The sequence below is a fragment of the Lactuca sativa genome, chromosome 7, assembly GCF_002870075.4.
Source record: "Lactuca sativa cultivar Salinas chromosome 7, Lsat_Salinas_v11, whole genome shotgun sequence".
Taxonomy (NCBI): domain Eukaryota; kingdom Viridiplantae; phylum Streptophyta; class Magnoliopsida; order Asterales; family Asteraceae; genus Lactuca; species Lactuca sativa.
In genome coordinates this window covers 141,461,832-141,473,965 of record NC_056629.2, presented here as the reverse complement: position 1 = coordinate 141,473,965, position 12,134 = coordinate 141,461,832, and positions in this window count along the sequence as shown.

The window sequence follows — 12,134 nt, the reverse complement described above, 5'->3', positions numbered from 1 at the left end:
TTTTAGAAAATCAACATCCTCATGAAGATCCTCATTGCCTTCATCATGAACAGACTGTGTTTCAACTTCCACATTGTGTAGATGATCATGTTCCTCTACCACTATTGTTATAGGAGAATCATGAACTTCTTCAATCTCTGGCTCTGAAGTTGAAATCACAACATCATCAGTCTCTGTAGGATTAGAGTGATTTTCTGAATCTGATTGATTACTATCTTCAGCAAAAATTCCAAATCTTATTAAAGGGAATTTCCCTTCAAAAACAAACTTTCCACCCCTTTTCTACTTCATTAATCCAAAATCACTTGGATCGACAGACTTAAGATCAAGTGTCTCATTTCCTCTTTTGAGCTCAGAATGCATGACATTGAAGATAATTTGAAGAAATCTCGGGTACATCAAAAACTTGTCTCTCTTGTTTCCTTCAACATTTAGAATTAATTCGTGTAGGATAAATTTTGAAAAATTAAACTCGATCCCTGAAGCCAAGGCTGTAATGGCTCCTGTGTTGAACAGAGAGATTTCGTTTGGTCCTGATCTCCTTCCGGAAATACAGCTCACAAATACATGAGCTAAATATTTCCGGCAAGAAGGAAGTAGTTTCTTGATGGTAGGAGGAAATGATCCCTCATACCCCATGTGGTCCAGAACGTCTTGGGTTTGATACACATCAATTTCAATAGAATACTCAGGCCTGACATTGATTTGAAGTGATTCCCGAATAACAGTTTCTAAGATCAGAATCTTCTTTCCTTGTATAGTTGCTTCAAGATACTTTTCTTCCTTGTCATCTTTCTTGACGATTGCACTTCTCCAAAAGTCTTTAATCAAATTCTGATAAATCGACGGACTAGTCGTCAAAGCATGAACCAGACAACATTACTTAAGACCTTCAACAATGAATTTTAGATCATTGTGAGCAGCTGGAGGATTTTCAAGAAAGATTGCTGAGTTGTGCACCTTTGCAAATTCAAGATCTCCCGTGTTAATCTGAAAAAAAAAAAAAAAAAACACATGCATACATTAGGGCAAAAAAATATTTTCAATTAATTAAAAAAATGTCAATTTTTGGTATATAACCTTACACCTATATCCATCCATACACAGAGTGTGCAGCTGCACACAGTGTACAGTTATACAATTATTCGAACTATTCATGGTCAGCCACACACATTGAAGTGTGCAACCGCACACATAGAAGTGTCCAGCCACACATGTGATTTATAACTCAAAGGATGTGTACAGCCGCACACGTCATCAGCCGCACACAAGGAAGTGTGCAGCCGCACACGGTCCAGCCGCACACGCGTGTGCGGTCGCACACACACACAGTCGGGAATAAAAACCCTCGATTATCCATCTTTTCTTGATCGGTTTTGCATAAAAATCATATTGTGGGTGTCGATTTAGTAGTTCTTACAGTTATCAAGCTTCAATTTCTGAAAAAATGAAAGATTTGAGTGTTTTTCGAGAGAGCGAAGATGAGAGGCGTGTGCGGTTGCCTTTTTGAAAGCAGTAAACAGTAACCAAGCATGAACCGCACACCCCTTTATATACTTCTTTATCCTTGGGCTTCCTGTTCCTTCCTTTTCTCTTTCTCTCTTTTTGTTATTAAAATAAAATCCCAAGCCCAAAACTCAAAAAAAAATTTCAAAAATATATCATTTTGAGGATTAACTTCAATATAAAATAAAATAAAATAAAATAAAATGAAGTAACATTTTCTAAATTTTACTAATCCTAAAAATTTAAAGACTAAAAATAAAATAAAAATAATAAAAGAAATACTAAAAATTTTTAATTCAAACTAAATTTAATCTTCTATCTTGAAATTGATTAACCTTTTGTGATATGGGATCAAAGTTGTTTGACAATCTTTTTCATTTATCAGTACCTCTCCTTTCATGAATAGATCTGGTCGATCGCCGGTATTGTGGTCCACTTAAGCACAAAAAATTGTAAAATTTTTTGGACATGCTATAAGTGACAAGACAAGTTGATCCTATGTTCCTAGATAAAACTTCCTAAGGACCATTCATCTAAAGATGACCAAGGATATTGTTGTCCACCTAAGTTGAGCAGCGAGATCTACAGACAATCTAGAATTGTTCAATTTTAGATGTACTAGAACATGTTTCCTGCTTCCTGATATACCCCAATAATCAAGAACTTCCGAGATACTCCTTACTTTAGGTGAGTAGACTAATATTCACAGAGAGGATAGATTTAGATTATGATTAATTATAGTTTTAGAGGGATTGAGAATTATAAGGTTGCATATGCAGTGTAGCAAGTCGGATTGTTAATCACACAAAGGAGACAACATATGGCTAACAGATAGGAAGAATTCCATAGATATAATATGCAGAGAAATAGATTTGCATATGTTGCAGTCCAGGTCGGATCTCTTCCAATCACGCAGAGGAGGCAACATATGACTAATAGTAAGAAAGAAAGAAAATAATTTTCTACAGACCTACTTTATCGGAATTCCCCAGTCGCCCTATCAATACCGAAATTAAGGACAGGATCCGTACATCGAGGAAAAGTAAAACCACTGTTCTAGATACAGGTTCTTTTAATGTGACTGGAGGATTCTCATGTATATCTCCTTGCTCAACCTATCCGAGCGTCGTATTGTCAGGCTAAACGGAACTATCTAGGTCAAGATTTATCAAGTCTCTAGATTCCTTAAGTTCATCTGCACCTAGTCAAGTCTGTTAAATTCTTCGTGCCTACCAGCACATCGAACACAGAGCTTAGACAATTCAGCTTTGGTACCTTACACAAATCCAGAGTTCCTGTTATCACCTTTTCATATCACTTCCCAACACATCATTGTACAAAGATATTTTTGATTTTTTTGTTTTTCTAATGTTTTTGTTTTTTTTTCTATTGTTTTTGGATTTTTGTTTATTTCCCCCCCCCCCCCCCCTAAATTTGTGCATAGAAGAGAATAAAAAAATGAGCAAATTTAAACTAAGCTAAACAAAAAAATTAATCCTCAAAGCAAATCATTTTCAAAAAGTTGACTAGAACATCAAATCGAGCTTTGTTAAACGGCTTGGTGAACAGATCCGCCACATTATTATCAGAACGGACCTGTTTTAGCCGAATGAGCGAGCGCTCATAACATTCTCTGATAAAATGAATTTTGATGTCGATGTGCTTGGTTTTTGAGTGTTGGACCAGATTTTTGGCAATTTAAATCGCAACCTCATTATCACAGAATATAGGGGTTTCTTGAAAATTCAAACCGTAATCCAACAGCTGATGTTGGATCCATATGAATTGAGAACAACAGGCAGACATAGCTACATATTCTGCTTCTGCTGTTGAGGTTGAGACAGGATGCTGCTTCTTGCATTGCCAAGATACCAACCTATCTCCAAGAAATTGACATCCGCCTGAGGTGGATTTTCTGTCAAGCTCGCAACCACCATAATTACTGTCTGCAAAAGCGTAAAGGTCAAATTTGGAATTTTTCAGATACCAAAGACCCAATTTTGTGCTGCCTTTGATATACCAAAAAATTCTTTTAATAGCAGTAAGATGAGACAGTTTAGGGTTCGCCTGGTAACGCGCGCATTGACAGACAGCAAACATAATGTCTGGGCGACTCGTAGTCAGATACATCAGCGATCCAATCATTGATCTATAGTACGTGTGATCTACGGATTCGCCTTCAAGATCGGCAGTTAGCAATGGTCTCTCCACCATGGGCGTCGAAGCAATTTTAGCGTCTCTGAATCCGAACTTCTCGAGCATATCATCCACATATTTGGCTTGATGAATAAGGATCCCTGCTGAACACTCTTTGAACTGAAGCCCCAAAAATGTTGTCATCTCCCCCAATGAACTCATCTCGAACCGCTTTTTCATGACGTCCTCGAATTCTTTACAAAGTTGAGGACTCGTCGACCCGAAGATGATATCGTCCACATATATGTGGACAAGAATATGGTCTGAACCGACATGCTTGATGAATAGGGTTTGATCGATAGTGTCACGGGAGTAGCCATGGTCGAGCAAGTGTTGTGTGAGTGTAGCATACCAGGCTCTGGGAGCTTGATGCAATCCATATAAAGCCTTGTCTAACTTGTAGACATGATTAGGAAGTTTGGAGTTAACAAACCCAAGGGGTTGGTCAACATAAATCTCCTCCTTCACCTTGCCATACAAGAAAGTTGTCTTGACGTCCATTTGGTATACAGTAAAGTTCATGTGAGAAGCATAAGCGAGGAAGAGTACGGATAGCCTCCAAGCGTGCAACTGGAGCAAAAACCTCTGTATAATCAAGACCCTCAACTTGTCTGAACCCACGAACCACCAATCTCGCCTTATTTCTTACAATTACACCCGAATCATCTTGCTTGTTCTGAAACACCCATCTAGCGTCGAGAGATTTCTTGTTTTTAGGTAGCCCCACCAACTTCCAAACCCCGAGCCTTTCAAATTGATTAAGCTCGTCATGCATGGCATCAACCCAGATGGGCTCATTCAAAGCCATTTCGACATTCTTGGGATCAATTTGAGTAATAAAAAAAGAATAGAGACATGTGTTGACGTCTCCACTCTGGCTTCTCGGTCGATCACCGTTGCTCAGCTGGCCAATGACGTTGTCTATCGGATGATCGCGCTGTAAGCAAGAGGAAATTTCGAGACTAATCTCATTGAATGAGACTGGAAGATTATGGATATTAATGGCTCCGTCAATTGCTGAAGAGTTCACAGTAGATGTACCGGCGTCATGAGGTGAATTTTCTACAAATTCATTTGCGATTTGTTCAGGAAAAAGAAATTTCATTAGATTTTGAGTGATAGCGGAAGCATCTTGGTGCATGAACTCTCTTTCATCATAGAGGAGTAGCATCAGCATGTGGAGCAACTTGTGGTGTTGGAGACTCTGGAGAAGTAGTTGAAACAGATGATTCCACTGGAAGATCAGTAGTAGAAACCAATGGCAGTCTGTAGACAACCTCTTCCTCATCGTCTTCAATTATAGTCTTCAAGCCAGAGGAAGACCCAGCTTGGTTATCAGACGACACACAAAAAGATTTGAATAGAGATATGCAATCAAATAACCAATCAGGACCCAATCTAGCGTCTGTCTCATTCTTTTCAAGCTAACGAACATCGAAAGACTCCAAAAAAAATTTCATCTTCTTGTTGTATACCTGGTAAGCAGTACAAGCAGTGTAACCAATAAAATAACAATCATCAGCTTTGGTATTGAATTTAGGGTTGGATTCCAAGTGAAGAAGGGTGCAAGGGCAACCAAATACTCGGAAATGGTTGACAGATGGCTTGTGTCCATAGTGGATCTCATATGGTGTGTTTATCCGGGATTTGTTGATCAGGACACGATTTTGAACATAGCAAGTTGTGTTGATCACCTCTGCCTAAAAGAAAACTGGAAGTTTAGCATCACAAAGCATCGTCCTTGCAGCGTCGTCTTACAGTGTTCAACTTCTCCGTTCAGCAACACCGTTTTATTGTGGTGTCCGGACGGAGCTAAATTGACGCACGATCCCTTTCTCAGCGCAAAAAATGATCAAGAACAGTGTTCTTGAATTCAGTTTCATTGTCTGTACGAAGCGCCTTCACTCAGTTGTTGGTTTGGTTCTCAATCATCACAATGAACTTCTTGATAAGATCGGCAATCTCAGCTTTGTTGGACAGAAAGAAGACCCACGTGAAACGAGAGAAATCGTCTATCACAACAAGACAATACGAATTTCGATTAATGCTAAGGATGTTGACTAGACCAAACAAGTCCATATGTAACAATTAGAGCACCTGACTGATGGAGTTGACCTGCTTTGGCAATGTGGTTTCCGATGATGTTTTCCTTGAGCACAGGAAACACCTTTTTCAAAAGTAATAAAATCTCTGACAGGAAGGCCACGGACCATTTCGTTCTTAGCAAGACGATTCAAATTCTTTACATTTGCATGACCAAGTCGACGATGCCACAGCATTGCATTTTGTTCGGAGACTTTGGAAAAGAGACAAGTGACTTCATCAGGTACAATGCTATTCATGTCGATAATATAGGCATTTCCATCCCGCTATGATTTTACGAGAATCCACTCTTCTGGAATGACAATGCCCGACTTTAAGATCAGACATTCTTTATCTGTGAAGTGAGTAAAGTAGCCTTTGTCGTAGATCTGGGATACACTTAACAAACTATGCTTTAATTCAGGGGCATAGTGAACATTCTCAAAACTTAGCACTCTATTTGAAACTGTTCCCTTCTGAGTTATCTTTCCGCCTTCACCGCCCGCGAAGGTGACATATCCCCCATTATATGTTTGAATGTCGCGCAGTTGGGATATATCTCCAGTCATGTGCCGGGAGCAGCCATTGTCGACATACCAGGGTCTGACGACATTCCTCCACAAATGTCCCTGCATGATGAGCGAAATCTATTAGATTTAGGGACCCAGGTCATCACAGTCCTGGGTTGACCCTTCACTTTCACAGATTCATTTTTCAAGTTTTCTTTTTCACCAGATACAGAGGAGGATGATGACTGAGCAGATTTTAATTTTGGCATCCATCTATATTTAGGTTTTGAAACAATTTTCTTTTCATTTTGCTTTGAGAAGACGGATTTTCTACTCGAAGAGGTAGAAGATCCAAGGCTTCTTGTTGACAAAATCGACTTAGATTTGGCTTGGGTCGATTTTGACAAACTGTTTGTGAATTTATGAAAAAACTGTTTGTTCTTTTGAAAAACTGCCAAATTCTTATTTTGTTTTGCTTTCCAGTCATCATCTCGAGATCGAGTTCTTGATACTCATTCTCTCCCCTCGATACTCATTCTCTCCTCTTTTTGACAAGTGATGCATAAACATTCGATTTAAGCAATTTCTGGCAATGTGTCCAGCAGTGCCACAATTGAAGCAGATCTGTTTTTTATCATTTGATTGAGTACTGCTCTTGTCATATTTCTTGTTTTTATTATGGTTTCTATCATTTTCACATTTGTAGGAGCATGTACTAGATGGTGTAGCAAATGTGGAAGATGTAGAAGCATGCAAATCAGATTTAGCAATTTTATCAGAAACAACACCATCATTATCAGAATTATCAGTCTGAAATAATACACCACCATAAATAAAAATGTTAGTGTTTGAATTTAACACAGACTCGTCACAGAATTCAACACCAAACTTAGACATAGGAATATTTGACTCAAATTTTTCAGCTTCATGCTCCCCCTGAACTACTGACACATCTGCACTTAAGGTAGAAATGTTAGTATCCAAAATCTTATTAGTTGACTGTGTTGCTTGCTCAGAAGCTGACTTTCCATATACCATGTAAGGTTCTCTGTCAATTTCTTCTTGAGACAAGGGAATAGTAGTGTAATTATGATTGAAGGGAGGGGGGACACTCTCAAATCCTAGTACAACTTTTATCTGATTTCCATGAGTAATATCTCTCCAGTGCATTTGTCCTTCGATCATTTTTGCAATAGTTTCACTTGACTCATCGTACTTTTTAAAATTAAATTCAGCATTTTCAAAACGATTTTTCAATGTGTCAAGTTCCGCGGTTACAACAGCAAATTTTCTTTTGAGATGATCATAGTTCTCGCATTTGTTGCTTTAATCCTCTTGCAATTTCTTAAAGTACTTTGTTTTATTTTCTAATTGAGTCTTTAAGGGCTTTTGATTTTTTCTAAGTGTGTATCCCTCATATTTAAGGTCCTCGTTCTCTCTTTTGATTATTTCAATTTGATCTCGCAAAAATTTAACAGTTTTAATACAAGACTGAGAACAACCAAATTCACTAACCTCAGATTTGACAGGTTCTTGAGTGGTTTGCACCATGAATGCAAACTGAAGATTCATCATCTCTTCTTCTGGGTCTTTCTCTGTTTCTTCTCCCATAACATCCTTGATTTGGGCAAGATGTGCATTTTCAGGTCCCGAAATGTTTAGGGCCTGAATTTGATCTTCCCAACTAAAGGATTGGGCCACCATTGCCATGTTAGCAGACTGATTACTTGAAGACGATCCTTTGTTAACATAAGTCACTGGCACCATGGTTCGCTCAGAGTTCTCTCTTCGATCTGGTTTTGGACATTCCCTTGCAAAATGTATAGGATCATGACAATTGTAACATCACAATTTTCCCTTACTAAATCCCATTTTCTTGTCGGAATTTACACTCCAATTGTTCTTTCCTGTTTTCTTGGAGAATTGCTTGGCCCTGAAGACCGCTATGGCCGTTTGCCATGTAATGTCCATCTCTTCCACATCCTCGGGATGGATTTGATCAAGGTCAGTAAATGAGAGTTGTGGTGAGAGTTCTCCAGCCACAAAAGCATTGTAGCAGTTTACTAAGCCAGTGGCTAGAGCCAGATTTTCTTCCTTTTCGTTTACAGATGAACCTTGAATACTGATTCCAAGATATTGAACTGATGCAGCTGTGGATGAACCAACACTAGGACCAACTTGTTGAGTTAAGGTTTGAGATTGAGGGACTTGAGTTTGTTGCATTTGAGGTATAGCGTATGGGATGGACTGATGAGTTACATAAGATTGAACTTGAGCAGGGAGATGAACTTGGGGGGTTTGATGAGAAGTAAAGCTTGAGAAGGCGGTGTTGTTGTTGTTTTGAATTCCAAGATTAGCAGTGGAGTATGAATTGACATGGTTGATCTCTCTTTGTTTATCATCAAGATCACAAGCCTTGATGATTGCCATTGTTTCGGCCAAACTCAATCGGTTCAATTCTTTAGTTTTCTTAATCATTGAGACATTCATATCCCAGGATTTAGGAAGAGAGTTTAGCAGCTTTTTGTTAATCTCCGATCTTGTAACCATTACACTGGCAGAGCTCATTTTTGTGGTGAGTGTGATAAACCTTTGCAATTGATTTTCCAGTGTTTCTCCCAACACATAGTTAAACATATTGAATTTCTGTCGCAGCATGTCTTGGCGACTTTGTTTCATGTCTTCGTTGCCTTCATAGACTTCTATCAGTGCTTCCCACAAAGCCTTTGCTGATGTATACTCACAAAATCTTGGAGCAATCTCCGTAGATAATGCCATGGTAAGTGTAGCAAGTGCCTTTTCTTGTTCCTCGACTCTTTCAAAATCGTCATCATTGTAGTTTTCAACTTGTTTGTCAGCTACAGTGCCATCTTCTAGAGTTGTTGTAATATAAATCGGACCTCTCAAAATACTTCTCCAAATTTTGAAATCCTTCATCTTGATATATTTTTCAATACGATATTTCCATTCAGGAAATCCTTCTGCTGATAGAAATCGGGGAATTCGAGTAGTGGTCCCCATAATTGCATCCAATTCTTGATGAGCAGTCATGCTTTGAGATTCCATGTTTAAAGATTTGAATGAGTGTAACCGCACACACTGGTTGCACACTCTAATCACACACACTGGCCGCACTCCTGATCGCACACCTGACCACACACCTGACCGCACACCTAACCATACACCTGACCGCACACCTGACCGTACACCTTCAAACTACTTCAATCGCACACCTTCAAACTTCAACCACACACCCAGCAATCCCAGATTCTTGAATGAATTTTGATTTCAAACTATCAAAAATAGTGATTAGCAACAGTTCCTTGATTAAGGATTATGAATTCACTACAGAAATGGAAAATTTTCTCAACCGCACACTCTAAAATGCTTCAAATTGATACCGAATAGGCTCTGATACCAATTCTAAGTCCCCAAATCTGCTTGTGTACCAATCAGATCCAATTTATGGTGTAGAATCCCAATCAATTGGATTATGTCAGATCAAATAGAAGAAAAAGAGAAGAAGAAATAAGATGAATCTAATGATGTATTCAATAATATGAATGATGCTCTTTACAATAGATTCTCTCACACACACTATTCTTCTCTGTAGAACATGCTCCTCTCCTCTTCTAACCGTACACTCCTCACCCTATATATATGAAACATGGGCCACCAGCAGCACACGAGTGTACAGCTGCACACGCGTGTGCGGCCTTACACGGTGTGCGGCCGCACACACATGTGCAGCCGTACACAACCACAAAATTACAGAAAAATATATTTTCTTAGAAAAGCAAAGTATTAACCATATTTTTGACCCAACATATCTCATGATATGACATAAATGATGGATTCATTTTCCAAGAAAACAAAATATAAATCATTTCATCTAGCTCAAACCTATGTGCTAGGTCCTTTGAGACAGACTCAAAAAGGTGTCATGTAACAATGCAAAGAATCATCCAAAGAAATCTTGTATCTTGACCTCATTCAAGATATTGTTAATTCATGCAAAAGAGTTTAAAACTTTCAACATTCATACTTATCTATTTATATAGATTTTACATTCCAAGAATGTATCTTGTTAATCCTAAGTGTTTCATTTTAGAAATATTTTCTAAGTCAAGGTGAAAACGACCTTGCATAGTCGGAATGTTATTTCAAATGATTAAATATGTCTCATTCATACAAGATTAGGAGTATCACTATCCTCCCACTAGTTCTTAGTAAACACACACATGTTCCTTTTCATTTTGATATAAAAGCATACCTTGTATCTTTATATTAAAATGACTATTCCAACCTTGAGATGTTTTCTTTATATCCACAAGTGGATCTTAAGCCTTACACATTTGGTTATGATAACATGGATTAAGAAAACCTCCAGGCTAAGCTATATAGATATCTTCTAGTGATGTCTATTAAGAAAAGCGGTATTTCTTGAAATCTATTTGCTATATCTCAGATTAAGAATATGAAGTTATAGTAAATAATATCTTTGTTGCTCTAATCATAGCTACTTGTAAAAAGGTTTGATCATATTCAATATCATGAGTATGATAAGGACCATAGTCAATGACATGAGTATGAGAAAATCCTTATATAATAAGTATTACTAAATGTGTATATATATCCATGTATATATTCTTTCTAGAAGAATCTCTTACTCCTTCTAGCCTTGCTATCGAGAAGAAGACTAATCAAGCCCATACTTGATTATTAAACATGGATTACATCTCAATGTTCATGACTCTAAGTCATTTGTTATCCTCAAGAACCGATATAATATTTTGGTAGTTGATGGTTTAACTAGAAACCATCAATAACTCATAAATGAGAGATTCCACATTTCTCAAGTCACATATAATTTCTACCATTATTGTGAACAATTTGTGTTTATGAATAGCTATTATTCATGATTAATAATTTCTTGTTAAAACTAGTTCCAACAATTGTTACATTAAACTATGTTTCTTGAACTACTTCAACTTCCACGTGCCTCCCACTTGCTTTGTCATTATAAGCTTGATTTCTGCTAACTCAACTTTCAGAGGAATAAATGAACTTATTCTTGGTGGGTTTGTATATAATAATCTAAATTCCCTTTTAGAATATTCTGCAATTATGTAATTAGTTGGTGTTTGTATTCTAGATACAATTAATAGTGATTGAAGTATAATCCCAAAAATGTGGAATCTTAGAGATACTATAGCCAGTGACTGCAATCAACGAGCCGGGTCAACATGGAATGTTGACGTTGACCGCGGACTCTGACCTTGACCAAGGGTTGGCTATTTGACTTCTGGGCATTTTAGGAAATTGGAAATTTATGAGTATGGTTCTATGGTGAATATATGTGGTGGAGTTTGTGGCGGTGATCCAAGAGTTTGAGCTTATCTTTCGAGTCGACAGTTGCGAGGTGAGTTATCCTCACTGTACTCAAGGGTCTCAGGCACCAAGGTTGGCCCTTTGATTTTTGATTTGTTATTTGGGCTTGTTATTGTTGTGACATGTTATATCGGTATCCTGGTAGATAGGATGGTTATATGTTGGTATGATCTGTTAGATCGGTATCCTGGTAGATAGGATGGTTATATGCTGGTATGATCTGTTAGATCGGTATTCTGGTAGATAGGATGTTTATATGTTGGTATGGTCTGTTAGATCAGTATCCTGGTAGATCGGATGGTTATATGTTGGTATGATCTGTTAGATCGGTATCCTGGTAGATAGGATGGTTATATGCCGATATGATCTGTTAGATCGGTATCCTAGTAGGTAGGATGGTTATATGTTGGTATGATATGATAGATCGGTATCCTGGTAGATAGGATGGTT